The sequence below is a fragment of the Entelurus aequoreus genome, linkage group LG09 (genome assembly GCF_033978785.1).
Source record: "Entelurus aequoreus isolate RoL-2023_Sb linkage group LG09, RoL_Eaeq_v1.1, whole genome shotgun sequence".
NCBI lineage: Eukaryota > Metazoa > Chordata > Actinopteri > Syngnathiformes > Syngnathidae > Entelurus > Entelurus aequoreus.
The window spans coordinates 35,920,399-35,938,313 of NC_084739.1; positions in this window are offsets into that span (position 1 = coordinate 35,920,399).

A 17,915-nucleotide genomic window follows, 5' to 3' on the forward strand; every position below is an offset into this window, starting at 1 on the left:
CTTTTACTCTTGACATTGTGCTTTTTTGTGCTCAATATCCATTTTGTTGAGTTTTTGTTGTTGTCAATAAACCATGTTTTGTTTTACAATGTTGTGCCAGACAATAGAAAATGTACCTATTGCTACAATTTGGCAGGTTTGATGTTTTTTTAGTTTTAATTTAGTTTGACAGCACACAAATTGTTTTGTTCTTTCCTTTATTCACCAAACGACACAAGTTTTTAATGTGTGTATAGTTGCATCTACACTTTTTGATTGATTGATTGATTGATTGAGACTTTTATTAGTAGGTTGCACAGTGAAGTACATATTCCGTACAATTGACCACTAAATGGTAACACCCGAATAAGTTTTTCAACTTGTTTAAGTCGGGGTCCACTGATTCATGATACAGATATATACTATCAGATATATACTATCATCATAATACAGTCATCACACAAGATAATCATCAGGGTATATACATTAAATTATTTACATTATTTACAATCCGGGGTGTGGGATGTGGGGGGGGGGAGGTTTGGTTGTTATCATCACTTCAGTCATCAACAATTGAGAACAGAGAACTGGACATTGAAACAGTGTAGGACTGACTTGGTAGGATATGTACAGCAAGTAGGAGAGAGAGAGAGAGAGAGAGAGAGAGAGAGGGGGGGGGGGGGAGAGAGAGAGAGGGAGAGAGAGAGAGAGAGAGAGAGAGAGAGAGAGAGAGAGAGAGAGAGAGAGAGAGAGAGAGAGAGAGCATAAGAAAAAGTACATTTGATTATTAACAATCCGGGGAGGTTTAGTTTAGAGTTGAAGACGCCTGGAGGTGTACTTTTATTGCGGTTTTGAAGGAGGATAGAGATGCCCTTTCTTTAATACCTGTTGGGAGCGCATTCCACATTGATGTGGCATAGAAAGAGAATGAGTCAAGACCTTTGTTAGTTCGGAATCTGGGTTTAACGTGGTTAGTGGAGCTCCCCCACACTGCTTAAGTATTTAGCCATAATGCCAAGCTTGACTTTGCAGTCTGTAGCATAACTGGTTAGTGAAATATTTATGAAATACAGCATTGTTTGAAAAGGGAGCAAAGTTATAAACATATATTTTAAGGTTACAGTGTTAGGATGTGCTTGCTTCAATAGCTACCAAGGAATCGTTGAACTTTGTCACCAGGCAGGATGACTTCATCAGTATACAACTCTGTGAGGGTGATCCCGCAGGGTGAGAGACACTGTTGAGAAATCAGGCCAGGCTGGGCTTTATAGATTTTCTTCTGTCCAACATGAACTTTGGTCCAGCTTTAGGAGGACTGAAAAACGCATCATTCAAGAGCATGAAGAAAATAAAGAAATGGTGAAATTGTTAAATGCTGATTCAGAATTTAACTCACATGCTCAACAGCTTTATTAACCCCATACAATAAATGTGATGATGACAGAGAAGTGGATGGGTCACCTTAATGCTATTAGGTCTAATTGCTCTCAACAAAGAGTGTCAGTTTCGCCGTTCTGTTGCATTTAATGAACTTAGCTTATACAAAGTTTAAGTGCACTCATTAACGTTATACCTCAAGTGCATTTTTTTAATGATCCAATACATTCAGGGTCAACCCTTGCTCCAGCATTGTTGTGTAGCTTTATTTCATAGAAACATCATAAGCATTCCAACGCATCTGCAGGCGCCTATTTTAGCAACTTGCTGTGCTGCTTTTTGAGCCTTAGTTTCAGTCCCACTAATAAACAAGCCTCAGGCAGACACACTGCATAACCTGAAAGGTCACTGTAAGTATGAAAGGAAGCATTTTGAACTGTATCAAATGTTAATGCCGTGCCTTTCTTCTGCTCTCTCAGCTCTGTGTTGACTTCTGTTGCCGCTGAAGAAGGTGTGCCAACAGCATGATGCCAAACATTACATTTTTCCATTGATTCCAGATGTACACTAATATTTACATTGGCCATCAGTTATGATGTACGGTATGCAACATGCACTTCCCATACTTTGGACACAGGAAAGTCGTCAATTGTTGTATCTTTGCATCCAACATGTATTGGAAGGAAATTATGTAAATCCTTAACCTGTCTTTGAGACACTGCTGGAAGAAGCAATCAAGTGAGTGTGGGGAACATCCACAGGATGTCCCACAGGAAACAGTACAATAGAAAGAAATAAAGTAAAACGGAAATAAGTCACTACTGCTGTTGCTATGGACTGTTTATGATGTCAGGCAGCCATTATGACGTACTGCAAAGCTTTTTTCCATCTAGTTCAGGGGTCTCAAATGTGCCATTAGCAGGCCCATATTTATTGCCCTATACATAACTTCATAGTTTAGTTTAATTGTGGCCCAGACACCCTGGGTGGCTAATATGTACAAAACCCAAAACCAGTGAAGTTGACACGTTGTGTAAATCGTAAGTAAAAACAGAATACAATGATTTGCAAATCCTTTTAAACCTATCTTAATTGAATACACTGCAAAAACAAGTAACTTAACTTTTAAACTGGTAACCTTTGTTATTTTTTGCAAATATTAGCTCATTTGGAATTTGATGCCTGCAACATGTTTCAAAAAAGCTGGCACAAGTGGCAAAAAAGACTAAGAAAGTTGAGAAATGCTCATCAAACACTTTGTTTGGAAGATCCCACAGGTGAACAGGCTAATTGGGAACAGGTGGGTGCCATGATTGGGTATAAAAGCAGCTTCCGTGAAATGCTCAGTCATTCATAGACAAGGATGGGGCGAGGGTCAGCACTTTGTGAACAAATGCATGAGCAAATTGTCGAGCAGTTTAAGAACAACATTTCTCAACGAGCTATTGCAAGGAACTTGGGGATTTCACCATTTAGGGTCTGTAATATCATCAAAAGGTTCAGAGAATCTGGAGAAATCACTGCACATAAGTGGCAAGGCCGAAAACCAACATTGAATACCCGTGACCTTCGATCCGTCAGGCGGCACTGCATCAAAAACCGACATCAGTGTGTAAAGGATATCACCACATGGGCTCAGGAACACTTCAGAAAACCACTGTCTCAAACTACAGTTTGTCGCTACATCTGTAAGTGCAATTTAAAACTCTACAATGCAAAGCAAAAGCCATTTATCAACAAAACCCAGAAACGCCGCCGGCTTCGCTGGGCCCGAGCTCATCTGAGATGGACTGATGCAAAGTGGAAAAGTGTTCTGTGGTCTGACGAGTCCACATTTCAAATTGTTTGTGGAAACTGTGGACGTCGTGTCCTCCGGACCAAAGAGGAAAAGAACCATCCGGACTGTTATAGGCGCAAAGTTCAAAAGCCAGCATCTGTGATGGTGTATTAGTATGGGGGTGTATTAGTGGGTAACTTACACATCTGTGAAGGCACCATTAATGCTGAAAGGTACATACAGGTTTTGGAGCAACATATGTTGCCATCCAAGCAACGTCTTTTTCATGGACGCCCCTGCTTATTTTAGCAAGACAGTGCCAAACCACATTCTGCACGTGTTACAACAGCGTGGCTTCATAATAAAAGAGTGTGGGTACTAGACTGGCCTGCTTGTAGTCTAGACCTGTCTCCCATTGAAAATGTGTGGTGCATTATGAAGCATAAAATATGACAACGGAGACCCCGGACTGTTGAACTACTTAAGCTGTACATCAAGCAAAAATGGGAAAGAATTCAACCTGAAAAGCTTCAAAAATTGGTCTCCTCAGTTCACAAACGTTTACTGAGGGTTAGGGCCGGCCCGTGGCATAGGCCGTATAGGCAAATGCTAAGGGCGCCGTCCATCAGGGGGCGCCACGCCAGTGCCACAAATGTTGGAGAAAAAAAAAAAGAAAAAAAAAAGTTGGTACTATTATTTCTAAATACAAAAAATAATCCCACGTTAATTAAAATGCAAAATAAAGCCTATTTAATAGAAATATTATTTGTTACAACATTACGCCCCCTCCACCCCCGTGGGTGCGCCCCCTCCCTTCCCGTATCATGACTCTTTTTGGACGTCACCTCATCAAAAAATAAACACAAAATGTCAAAACGGCCAAAACTGTCAGGTGCCCAGGGAAGAAAAAATAGAAAAGAAGAGGAGGAGAAACGAGAAAAAGACAGAGGTAGCAGGTAGGTAACGTTAGCCTACATGAAATTATTTGTCTGTTACAGAATGTGATAGTAACCTGGCTTTTTAGCATTAAGCTAATGTTACATGATTCGGCAATTGCTAATCAATAAATAGCTAGTTCTGTTTTAACGTCGGGTTAATATTGTGGAGGGGGCTAAATTGTTATGGAAAATAATAATGTAACGTTAGGTAATTACAGTACTCCCACCTTATATTCCTCAGGGACATTTGTATTAGATCTTTTAAGCAGGTGTTTTTTGTTTACATTATTATTGCCTTCTGGTTAGCTAATGTTTGCCCTGCAGGTAATAGTCACTTTTCTACCCCTTTATATATTAGGTATAGTTGTAAGCCTAGTTGTTAAAGTGCACATCATTAATGTTAATTAAGCAATATCACATGAGAGGGAATGCTGGTTTTTAATTTGAGCACTGCTGTGATTCGGTTAAAGATAATCATAACATAAAATTCTCATATAATATGTTAATTTGCTTTCTTTAAGTAAAAAAAAAGGTCAAAGACAAAGCTATTCGGTTTCTTGTGAGTATATACACTTCACTGCCGATGTGGGGGGGGCGCCACCTAAAATCTTGCCTAGGGCGCCAGATTGGTTAGGGCCAGGCCTGCTGAGGGTTGTTAAAAGGAAAGGCGATGTAACACAGTGGTAAAAATGCCCCTGTGCCAACTTTTTGTGCTGCTGCCATTACATTCTAAGTTAATGATTATTTGCAAAACAAATGTTTTTTAGTTTGAACATATCTCGTCTTTGCAGTGTATTCAATTGAATATAAGTTGAAAAGGATTTGCAAATCATTGTATTCTGTTTTTATTTACGATTTACACAACGTGGCAACTTCACTGGTTTTGGGTTTTGTATTATGGCAATCTTGAATGCTACTAAACAATAACTACAATAACCGTACAACACAAAAATGACAGCAGAACAAATACACATTGAGCAACACTAAGAGTAACTCTCTTCAGGCAAGCAGAATTGTCTCCTGGGGAACTCAACATTGTAAAAATATGAAAGATTTACATTAATTTACATTTATAATGACTGGAGGCTTAACATAGCTTCAAGTAAAAGTAGTAAACAAATTTAGTCACATGGTTCAAACGTGATTCTGAAATGAATACTTCTTGCGGCCCAGCCTCACCACGACTCTACCTCCAGCATCCCCCATTTAAATTGAGTTTGACACCTGATCTAGTTTGTGTGACATTATTTTTAAAAGGATAAATTGGTAAACATTTTATTACGGAAGGCTGAAGGAAACTAATGTCCAAACTGTTTGTGTGTAAAGCCCATTTTTTGTTGTAATTTTCCTCTTTCTATACGCTTGGTTTCACTTGTGAAGCCAGGAAAACATTGTCTACAGCGCTAAATATATCTTACGGTGTAGCCCAGGGGTCATATTGGGACCAAAATTTGTTCAATATCTATATAAATGCCATCGGTAAAGTCACAAACGGTTTAAGGTTAGTACTACTTACAGATGACATGACCATATTTTGTTCAGGAGAGAACACAGATAAGCTATTACTAATAATAACATAGGAAATGAATAAATTAAAGAGATGGTTTGCAAAAAACAGACTATCTTTTAAACTCCGTAAAACTAAAATAATGCTATTTGGTAAGAGTGGGAAATCTAAATACAAAAGAACATAGTAGACATTGACAGGGTAACATTTAAAAATATCTATGTGTAAAAATAGATGATAAAATTAACTCGAAATATAATATAAAAACATACAACACAAGGTGGCAATAAATACTTCAATAATGAATAACGCAAAATTTGTTCTGGATTAAATGTCACTTAATTTTCTCTATTGCTTGCTAGTGTTACCATATCTCAGTTCTTGTGTAGAAATATGGGAAAATAACTACAAAAGTACACTTCATTCAGTAACCATGTGAGAAAAGAGGTCAGTATAAATAATACATAATGTTGGATATAGAGAAGACTCAGACCCTTTATTTATTGAATCAACAATATGGAAATTCAATGATTTTGTGCATTTGCAAACAGTTAAAATTAGGCACAAAGCAAACTATAACGTGCTAACCAATAATGCACAACTATTTTTCTCAGCAAAAGTGGAGAAATCTAACCTTATGGAAACATTTTAATCAAAATATGTGCATGCACGTACAACACTTAAAACCTTTTGTATATTAGTATGTGGAACTGAATTATGGAATGGAATAACCTTTTCGGCTATGTTGCTATGAAAAATTGGATAATGCAATGTACCATATTGTAACAAATCAAAACTATAACCATCACTATAACATGGTTGAACAAAGTTCTACAAAGGCCACGCCTTCAATGGGTCGACACATGTGATGACAGGCAATGTAAATATCATACATGCAATGTAAACATTTTTGAGAGGAGACTGAAAAGGATATGTGCTTCTGCAATATGCATAATGTAGAATGAAATGTTAACCCATTTAATTTAAAACATGAATTTGAAAAAAACAAACGGGTATGAGGTAAATGAAGTTGGAACAATTCCACACCTTCTTGCTACTGTAACTAATACATGCATGGTTGACATACATTCCACTCTGACGCCAGCCCACACAGTGTGGTATGGTTTCACTTGTGTAATGTTCTTTTTTTTCTTTGCGAGTGAGAGAGTTGTTTTTTTTCCATCAGAAACCTTCAGACTCATCTGTGGACTGATCTACGCCATTACATCTAATGACAGTAAGACCGATTAAGTTATATTTCAAATAATTATCCATGGAAAGTATTATGGGACAGATACAGAATATGTCTTTACTCTTGATGAAAAATTTAAAGTACAACAAATTTAGTGATGGTGAAGTAACACTGAAGTAATTTTTAGTACGGTATAATGTACTTGTTTTGAGTATTCCACACAGTACCATTCCAGTATTATCATAAAAAAAACGTGTTTGAGGACTTAAAAATGGATGTTATCTACATTAAATTGCTCTAGTCCATCATTGGTAAATTAGTGTATTTCCTGGATTCTACTTAATGAACATGTGAGATGCGAATAATTATAAATAACATTAATGTACATTACGTTGGTGTCTATTGTGTAGGTACAATCAAGCCTAAAATTATTCATGCCCCTGGCAAATTTAGACTTAAAATCTTTTGTTCAAATGTAAAAAAAAAAAAAAAAAAAAAAGCTGAGTAAAATAAATATTCACAATGATGCCTCTTGTACATCGTCTTGTAATCTTCTGAGTCTGTGTCATTTTCAATCAAGAATAAACTTGCTGGTCGAAAATTATAGTAACTTGGGGGTATGAAAAGTGTTGGGCTTCACTGTACATGTGTAGGTTCTTCATCGCTATACATGAACTCCTCAAAAAATGCTGAGACTTCCTTTGCTGCAGGATGAAATGTTACGTCTAATAATGAATCTATCAGCTGCTGCTCTTCCTTTTCCTTTTGTTGCCACTCTTCCTGTTGTATCTCTATTCACATCAGAAATACTTTTATCAGACATGTTGCTTAGTGTGTTCATTGTACAGTAGTTAAAAAACAAGCTACCATTTTGTATAGCGTTCCAACATATTCTTAATATTTTGGCAGCTATCTAAACCAGTGGTTCTCAAACTGTGGTACGTCTGCCACTAGTGGTATGCGGGCTCTATCTAGTGGTATGCTAAAGAATCACTTGATTAAAACACAGTGTTTAATTTTCCTACATTCAAACACTGTGTTACTGTTCAAACTTTGTGTATATGTTACAGTGACCAAAATACTAAATACAACCTCTGCTTTGTTTTAATGAATACTTAGGCCTAATACGCCATTGTATTTTATTGTAGGTACTTGGAGAGCCAAGTTTTTTTCTGAGGTGGTACTTTGTGAATAAAGTTTGCGAACCACTGGTCTAAACAATTCGAATAAAAAAATGTAGTGGTAGCATCATACAAAAACGAAGAAAAATCAAAACAAACTTGTGAAATGTATCCTTAATAGATTTTCACTGAACAGATTTGTTTTGTTTGATCAATTTAGTCTCGTAAACTTTGGCTAATCTCGGAACTGTACAACTGTTGGCTCATTTGACTTATGGGCTTTGACTCTATTCGAAATCATTAAATTCTTATTGTGTAGTGCAGCTCAATTAACTGTGACGATTCTTTATCTCATGCAACAAAATTATTGATTATTATTAATAATAATAATTAATCATTATTATTATTATTAAGTTCTGTTCAAGCATGTCTTCAAATATTTAGATACTATTGTGCTTTAATGCTTTTTCCAAGGCCAAAGCTCTCCTCTCACTATTTTACTTCTTAATGTTTAATACATTTGACCAAAAAAAAGGAATTGATGCAGAGTGAGAGTGTACATTCCTGGCACATGTGCACCTAAAAAAAAACAGAGGGAGCTGACGAGCATTTCTCCATCAATCAGTCCCACTTTGCAATAAATTCATGGACAGGAATTACTTACAGTAAATTTCCAGGGTTTTTTGACCCAACTGGACCATCATACAGTGTACTTTAAATTTGTCAAATCCATCCAATATACTGTACCTCATCTGTTTTGGATTAATAGCTACAATTGTTGTTGCCAAAACAATTACCAATACCAATTACAGATTGAATTAAATTATTATTATTATGTTAGGTTTTCTCATCTAGGATCAGGGCATTTTTTGTTTGGACAGTATTTGATTTGTTTATTTCTGTATTTAAGATGGGTATGTGTTTGTTACGTCTTTGCGTCTGACTCTGTCTTGTAACACCAGTGTCCTATCATGGTCCTCCTGCCTCCGCCATGCCTCTCTTGTCGCCTCCATTCGGCATTTGTGTTGCACGGGTGTCCAGCTGTGTCTCCTGGTCTCGTGTCTAATCACATGAATGAATGTTGAATAACATGAATAACAGTCAGACTTTGTATTTATCTCACAAAAGTGGATGTACTGTACCTCTCACATTTCAGCAACCATTGATTGTATTACAATGTACAGTTTCTTTTTAAGAAACTATACTTTAGAAACAAAAACTTAGTTAATTAATGGTCTTACAGCCAGCAGCCACCCAGCAAAAGAAGGAGCATTGTGGCAGTCATGGCATGAACTAGGGCTGCATGAGTACTGCCGGCACTGGGGAGCTGCGGTTCATTGAGGGAAGCATGAATCCCAACATTTTGAAGCAGAGCATAATCCCCTCTTTTCAGGAACTAGGTTGTTTTTCTAACATGGTATAGAGCCCAAAAATTATCGTACTTTCCGGGCTATAGAGGGCACCAGTATTTAAGCTGCACCCACCAAATAAAAATAAAAATATATAAATATTTTTACATGTATTAGCTGCACTGGACCATAAACCTCAGACATATACCGGTACAAAATATTTTGTAAATATTTATTTACATATCTTGATTTGTTCCAAACAATACCTGTCACATGGAGGTAAAACGGCTAATCAAACAAAAAAGAAGTCATTGTCATGGACCTACTCGCTGCGGAAGCTAGCTCTCTAATCAGCTAAACAGACTCAACAGCACCACGGTGATGTTTTGGTGAATTGACGAAACTGAAACAATAAAAATAGAATGCCATTGTAAGTTAATAATACTAACACAGACACTTGTAAACATGTTAGCATATTCGCTAATGCTTACGACGCTAGTTTGATTACATTACGATAGCACGTACAAATATGCAGAAAAACACTCGTACATGCATCACACATGGGAGGGTTTAGTAAGTATGAATTGTTTTAGTTATATTATAAAACTTACAAATGTTGCTTGGAGTGATGAATGAAGACTCCTTTTGAGCAGAAACGCTATGAAAAAATAGTAGATGAAACGGGATATACTTCCGATTCAAGGCACGAAATAGAAAGTACATACCCATAGCACCTGCTGTAAGCAAACTCGTCCAAAAGATGACGCCATAACAAACAATAACACACCTTTTCAATGTCTCTGTAGGTGTTGAAAACTATTTGTTGAACACAAAACATTATGGCTCTTAGCGAAAATAAATCCATAAATTAGCTGCACCTTTTAAAAAAAAATGCAGGGTCCAAAAGCAAAAGAAAAAGTAGCGGCTTATCGTCTGAAAAATACGGTACTCCAAGATGACAAATTCCTCAATCATCCAAGTTTAATTTCTATGGTATTGCTCTTTTGAGAAGTTATAACATATGACAAATTATTTTTACTTTTGTACCTTTATAGTATATACTTACTTACTTAGGCCTTTAAATTCCCTAAGGAACATGGGCCATTGATGAAACTCATCCATCCCCTTTGGTCTTGTACCCTCCGCTCTAGTTGTTGCCATGACAGCCCTTGCGCCTTCATCTCCTGCTCTGAGGGTTCTTCTCCAGGTGGCTCTAGGCCTTCATCTCTTCCTCTTGCGGGTTCCATGTTAGAGCATGTTTTGTGATTGATCTATTGTGTCTACGCAGTGTGTGACCAATCCAGTTCCATTTCCTCCTCCTGATTTGTGTTTCTATTGTGTCTTGTCTAGTGAGGTTCCACAGGTTGGCATTGGAGATGGTGTTAGGCCATTAGATACCTAGGAGGCGACGGAGGCAGCGGTTGAAGAATGTCTGTATTTTGTTGAGTATGTTGGCGGTGATCTTACAGGTTTCTGAACTGTAGAGTAAGGTGGATTTGACGTTTGAGTTGAAGATTTGCAGTTTGGTCTTGAGTGATATGTTTTTTGCTTTCCAGATTTTATTTAGGATAGTGAATGTGGTCCTTGCTTTTCCAATTCTGGCACTGACATCCTCCTCCGTTCCTCCGTCCACAGCAATAATGTTTCCTAGGTATGTAAAGGTGGCAACCTCGTCTAACTGGTTATGATCCATGTTTATTGGGGAGTTGTTCTTGTTGTTGATACACATTAACTTCGTTTTTGATGTGTTGATTTTGAGTCCGAGCGAAGCAGCTGTTGTTTCCAGTTTGCATGATTTCTCCTGCATATATTGGTGCGTGTGTGCTAGGAGTGCTAAATCATCAGCAAAATCCAGGTCTTCCAACTGCTCAGGCTCCACTGTACGCCGGTTCGGTTATTGCTTGTTGTTTGTGTCATGGTCCAGTCTATACAGAGGATGAACAGGTAGGGCGAGAGCATGCATCCCTGCCGCACCCAAGTCAGGACCTCGAAGGGCTCTGACAGGCATCCTTCATGGAGGACACGACACTGCATCCCTCGGTAGGTGTTCTTGATAAGGTTAATCAACTTTGGGGGAATGCCATAGTGAGCCATCACTCTCCACAGCATCTCCAGATCCACATTGTCAAAAGCCTTTTCAAAATCAATGAAGTTTACATAGACAGGAGAGTTCCATTCAATTGACTGTTCAATGATAATCCTGAGTGTGGCTATTTGATCTGCACAGGATCGGAAACCAGCCTAGTTTTCCCTCAGTTTCCCATCGACTGCCTTTAGATAGTATATAACACGACATATTGTAGAAAACAAACATGTGGATTTTTTATGGTGTCTCCAAGTTACACAAAGAAATGTTCTTGTCTTTTCCTCTTTATTAAGAATCTATTTAAAAATAAGTACAGTGATGGGAATAAATTACTTTTACTAAAGCACTTATGTTGATTTTTAATAAGCTAGCATTTGACTTATTTTGAGTATTTTTGTAATAATGCTTCTTTATCGGAAACCAGCCTGTTAGGCCCAGAAAACCCTTACAGCTGTGCCTTGTTGTCTTGTGTATTTATTTTGCTGGTTGTCTGGTTGCCATCGTTTGTGGTGGTGAGTCTGTTAACTCGTGCTTTCCATCTCCTTGTGACTCTATATTTTTGGAAGTAGCCTTTCATTTATTTGGATCCTGGTGTTCTAGCGTTGGAACGGTTTTTCTTTTTGTACATACATACTTTCAGAGTTCTTCCTGCAAGCCTGTTCCTGCATGCGGGTCCTTTGGTCTTTACCTCCATTACACCAGCCTGTGACATTTTCAAGCTTTTTTATCTGTTATTTTGAGGTATTTAGAGTATTGTACAGTATCTATCAGAGGTGGCCAAAACAACCGTATCACGATTCCTATTTATTCTAATTCTAAATTGATTCATAATTTTCATCAATTAGGCCAGCCCGTGCTTACTCACTGTAGGTAAATAAGTCATATATCAGCAGCTAAAAGAAGCTTTTGTAACATGTAAACTGTTTAAAAAAAGTTTTTATTATCATTTTTATACCAAATCATACATTGGGAGAATCGGTTTGAATCGAATCATCACCCTAAGAATTGCAATTGAATCGTGAGTTGTTGTGAGATTCACATCCTATTATACAGTATATACAGTACACATTTCAAATGGGTCTTTTGTGAAGGCCCTTTACATCTTCAATACAGCATGTGCACATGTAGCATACAAGCACGTTATGCTCACTATGAACCATATATCTGCATACCTTTTTGTAAATGTCACTCATTTACTTTCCAAGCGCCACTATGTATTTACTCAGCTTTAACAATAAGAGTTCCTTGAAAGCCAGTCAATCTCTGTATAAGTTAAACATTCACAGCAATGTTTTATGAAAAATTAAACACTCCTACTTCAGTATTTCATGTTTCATAAGCAAAGCTGTCAGTCACAAAGCACTAGACAGAATATCCAAATGTTTGTGTGTGAGCCACAGGGGTTAGTAGAAGGCCATGGTGGATGGCGTCCTGTGGTATGTTGTGTCGCAACAGTTGGAACATTCATGTTACTATATCTTTCTCGCTATACCTAGCTCCTCCATGTGCTTTGGGTGGTGCCTGAAGGGAACAATGAGAGCTTGTCTGCAAATCTGCATTTGAGCAGATAGCTTGCATCACTTCCTTTACTCAAGTTACATCATATTTTAAACAAAAAGCAAGTCTTTTTTGGGTCTGAGTTTAGGGCAAACTTAACCTTAAAGAGACTATCACAATATTTAGTTTTTTCCTTTATCTCCTTCTATGGTTTAAACTAAATATAGAGACAAGGTCTTTGTTTGGATTCTAAGGTTGTCTTTTTTTTACTCAGAGAAGATGCCTAACAGCCAGTCTGATGTGGTATTCCTGCAATAAGGATTGTTGTAAACTGTTTACATAGCATGAAAAGAAAAGAAAGATTCAAAGCTGCCAGAAGACTACCACTTGAAGCCAATCCCCTGTGTTGTTTATACAGCAACTTTACTATAACAAAAGACTGTACGGTATTTACAAAATTGGCTCTATTGTACTCCATTGTCTGTTCATGTTAAAATAGTTTTTATGTTGTATGGCGTACACCAGAAAAACACAGTTTGCACATATGCAATAGTCTGCCTTAAAAATATTTTGGTGGTCGTTGAAAAAGTCTTAACCTAAGTAAATGTGACGTGCTTTAGTTTCTAGTATCTTCTTAATCTTAAGTCCAATTGCTTTGCATGCGCACATGTATACGAGGACATAACATGATCACTTTTTTCCCAAAGTCTTTGTGACTTGTTACTTTGAATGAAACGGCAGGCTGTGAGTATACCGGCACTGTAACGTTGTGAAAATGCAACATTGCTTTGTTGATTAATTGCTTTTGTGCAAAGGAGTGCACTAGTGCATGCTAAAGTTACCCTGGCAACCGACCGCCCCTTTCTCTCTATGTGAAATTGACTTTCTATAGCAGAAACAATGTTTTGGATTTCACAGCAGAAGCTGCATTAGTAAGTTTAGCTCCTTTGTTATAATGATATTGACATTGTTCATAACATAATCACAGGGGGCAAAAACAACTTACACAAGTATCATGAAAAAAAAATAAATAAATAAATATATATATATATATATATATATATATATATATATATATATATATATATATATATATATATATATATATATATATATATATATATATTGTCTTTCCGGTTTACTATTCAGTCCCATTAGAAAATATTGGGTTTGAATTTACTTTGTTTGTGTCAGCTAACTTTTCCACTCCTGCACAGCTGCGCACAAAAGGGTGATGATTTGATAAAACAAGTACCCCCACTGTGTTGCCTGGCGCTATTATTTTTCTGAGAAATACACCACATAATGACGCTGTTAATAACCCATAAGTCATAGCCAGTTCACATCAAACTATAGAGTAGTATAACAGTCAGCACTAAAGAATATTTAATACCATTCATCCATCCATTTTCTACCGCTTGTCCCTTACGGGGTGGCGGGTCTGCTGGAGCCTATCACAGCTGCACACGGGCGGACGGCGGGGTACACCCTGGACAAGTCGCCACCTCATCACAGGGCCAACACAGATAGACAGACAACATTCACACTCACATTCACACACTAGGGCCCTAGCATCTAATTCATTAAGTACACCTGCAATGTTGAGTGGCAATTAGAGATGTCCGATAATGGCTTTTTTGCCGATATCCGATATTCCGATATTGTCCAACTCTTGATTACCAATTCCGATATCAACCGATACCGATATATACAGTCGTGGAATTAACACATTATTATGCCTAATTTTGTTGTGATGCCCTGCTGGATGCATTAAACAATGTAACTTTACCATGAATTGATTAACGTGGACCCCAACATAAACAAGTTGAACAACTTATTCGGGTGTTACCATTTAGCGGTCAATTGTACGGAATATGTACTGTACTGTGCAATCTACTAATACAAGTTTCAATCAATCAATGAAAAACAAGGTTTTCCAAAATAAGAGAACAACTTCAACTCCAGTTATGGAAAAAAGTGCCTACATGGCACTGCCATATTTATTATTGAAGTCACAAAGTGCATTATTTTTTTTAACATGCCTCAAAACAGCAGCTTGGAATTTGGGACATGCTCTCCCTGAGATAATCCTAATACGCACTACAACTATGGGAAATACTATACTTTGACTTTCACAAAGAGCATTATTTTTATTTTTTGTTAAACATGCCTCAAAACAACAGCTACAAAAACAATGAAGGCACACAGCTTCAGTCCAGAGTATACTAGAGCATACTTGCCAACCTTGAGACCTCAGAATTCAGGGGATTGGGGGGGTTTGGTGGTAGCGGGGGGTGTATATTGTAGCGTCCCGGAAGAGTTAGTGCTTCAAGGGGTTCTGGGTATTTGTTCTGTTGTGTTTATGTTGTGTTACGGTGCGGATGTTCTCCCGAAATGTGTTTGTCATTCTTGTTTGGTGTGGGTTCACAGTGTGGCGCATATTTGTAACAGTGTTAAAGTTGTTTATATGGCCACCCTCAGTGTGGCCTGTATGTCTGTTGATCAAGTATGGTTGCATTCACATATGTGTGTGTAAAAGCCGCATATATTATGTGACTGGGCCGGCACGCTGTTTGTATGGAGGAAAAGCGGACGTGACGACAGGTTGTAGAGGACGCTAAAGGCAGTGCCTTTAAGGCACGCCCCCAATAATGTTGTCCGGGTTTAAATCGGGAGAATGGTTGCCCCGGGAGATTTTCGGGAGGGGCACTGAAATTCGTGAGTCTCCCAGGAAACCGATACAGATAATTTCCGATATTACATTTTAAAGGCCTACTGAAATGACATTTTTTTATTCAAACGGGGATAGCAGATCCATTCTATGTGTCATACTTGATCATTTCGCGATATTGCCATATTTTTGCTGAAAGGATTTAGTATAGAACAACGACGATAAAGTTCGCAACTTTTGGTCTCTGATAAAAAAAAGCCTTGCCCCTACCGGAAGTAGCGTGACGTAGTCAGTTGTTCACCTCCTCATATTTTCCTATTGTTTTCAACGCAGCTAGAGCGATTTGGACTGAGAAAGCGACGATTACCCCATTAATTTGAGCGAGGATGAAAGATTCGTGGATGAGGAACGTTAGAGTGACGGACTAGAATGCAGTGAAAGACATATCTTTTTTCGCTCTGACCGTAACTTAGGTACCAGCTGGCTCATTGGATTCCACACTCTCTCCTTTTTCTATTGTGGATCACGGATTTGTATTTTAAACCACCTCGGATACTATATCCTCTTGAAAATGAGAGTCGAGAACGCGAAATGGACATTCACAGTGACTTTTATCTCCACGACAATACATCGGCGAAGCTCTTTAGCTACTGAGCTAACGTGATAGCATCTGGCTCAAATGCAGATAGAAACCAAATAAATAAATCCCTGACTGGAAGGATAGAAAGAAGATAAACAATACTATTAAACCATGGACATGTAACTACACGGTTAATAATTCTCAGCCTGGCAAAGCTTAACAATGCTGTTGCTAACGACGCTGAAGCTAACTTAGCAACTTAGCAACCGGACCTCACAGAGCTATGATAAAAACATTAGCGCTCCACCTACGCCAGCCAGCCCTCATCTGCTCATCAACACCCGTGCTCACCTGCGTTCCAGCGATCGACGGCACCACGAAGGACTTCACTCGATCACAGATGCGGTTGGCGGCTAACGTCGGCTGGCGCGTCTGCTATCCAAGTAAGTCCTCCTTGTTGTGTTGCTACAGCCAGCCGCTAATACACCGATCCCACCTACAACTTTCTTCTTTGCAATCTCCATTGTTTATTAAACAAATTGCAAAAGATTCACCAACACAGATGTCCAGAATACTGTGGAATTATGAAATGAAAACAGAGCTTTTTGTACTGGCCTCAATGGGGGAGCCATACCTCTGTTCTACTGGCTACGTCACGCGCATATGTCATATCCAAAGGAGTTTTCAACCGGAAGTTTAGCGGGAAATTTAAAATTGCACTTTATAAGTTAACCCGGCCGTATTGGCATGTGTTGCAATGTTAAGATTTCATCATTGATATATAAACTATCAGACTGCGTGGTCGGTAGTAGTGGGTTTCAGTAGGCCTTTAAAGCATTTATCGGCCGATAATATCGGCAGGCCAATATTATCGGACATCTCTAGTGGCAATATTAACAGGTGTATTGGAAGGTTGCCCTTATAGAAAATAACAACAGTATCATATTAGGCCAAAGAATGCGGACCGCATGTAAAAAGTAAAGTAAAAGAAGCAGTGCTGTTGCACATCATCTACTTTCATGATGGTTTTAATCTACATTTAGAACACACTAAATCAGGGGTGTCAAACAACTTTTAGATCGGTGGCCACATGGAGAAAAATCTACTCCCAAGTGGGTCGGACTGGTAAAATCACGGCACGATAACTTAAAAATAACGACAACTTCAGATTGTTTTCTTTGTTTAAAAATAGAACAAGCACATTCTGGATCTTTCTGTGTGGAGTTTGCATGTTCTCCCCGTGACTGCCTGGGGACGGCGTGGCGGAGTTGGTAGAGTGGCCGTGCCAGCAATCGGAGGGTTGCTGGTTACTGGGGTTCTATCCCCACCTTCTACCATCCTAGTCACGTCCGTTGTGTCCTTGGGCAAGACACTTCACCCTTGCTCCTGATGGGTGCTGGTTAGCGCCTTGCATGGCAGCTCCCGCCATCAGTGTGTGAATGTGTGTGTGAATGTGGAAATACTGTCAAAGCGCTTTGAGTACCTTGAAGGTAAAAAAGTGCTATACAAGTATAACCCATTTATCATTTATCATTTACTCTGGCTTCCTCCCACCTCCAAAGACACGCACCTGGGGATAGGTTGATTGGCAACACGAAATCGGCCCTAGTGTGTGAATGTGAGTGTGAATGTTGTCTGTCTATCTGCGTTGGCCCTGCGATGCGGTGGCGACTTGTCCAGGGTGTACCCCGCCTTCCGCCCGATTGCAGCTGAGAGAGGCTCCCGCACCCCCTGCGACCCCAAAAGGGACAAGCGGTAGAAAATGGATGGATGGATGGCATTCTGAAAATGTACAAATTATGATGTTGGGTTTTTTTTTTTACTCTTATATGTGGCGGTTA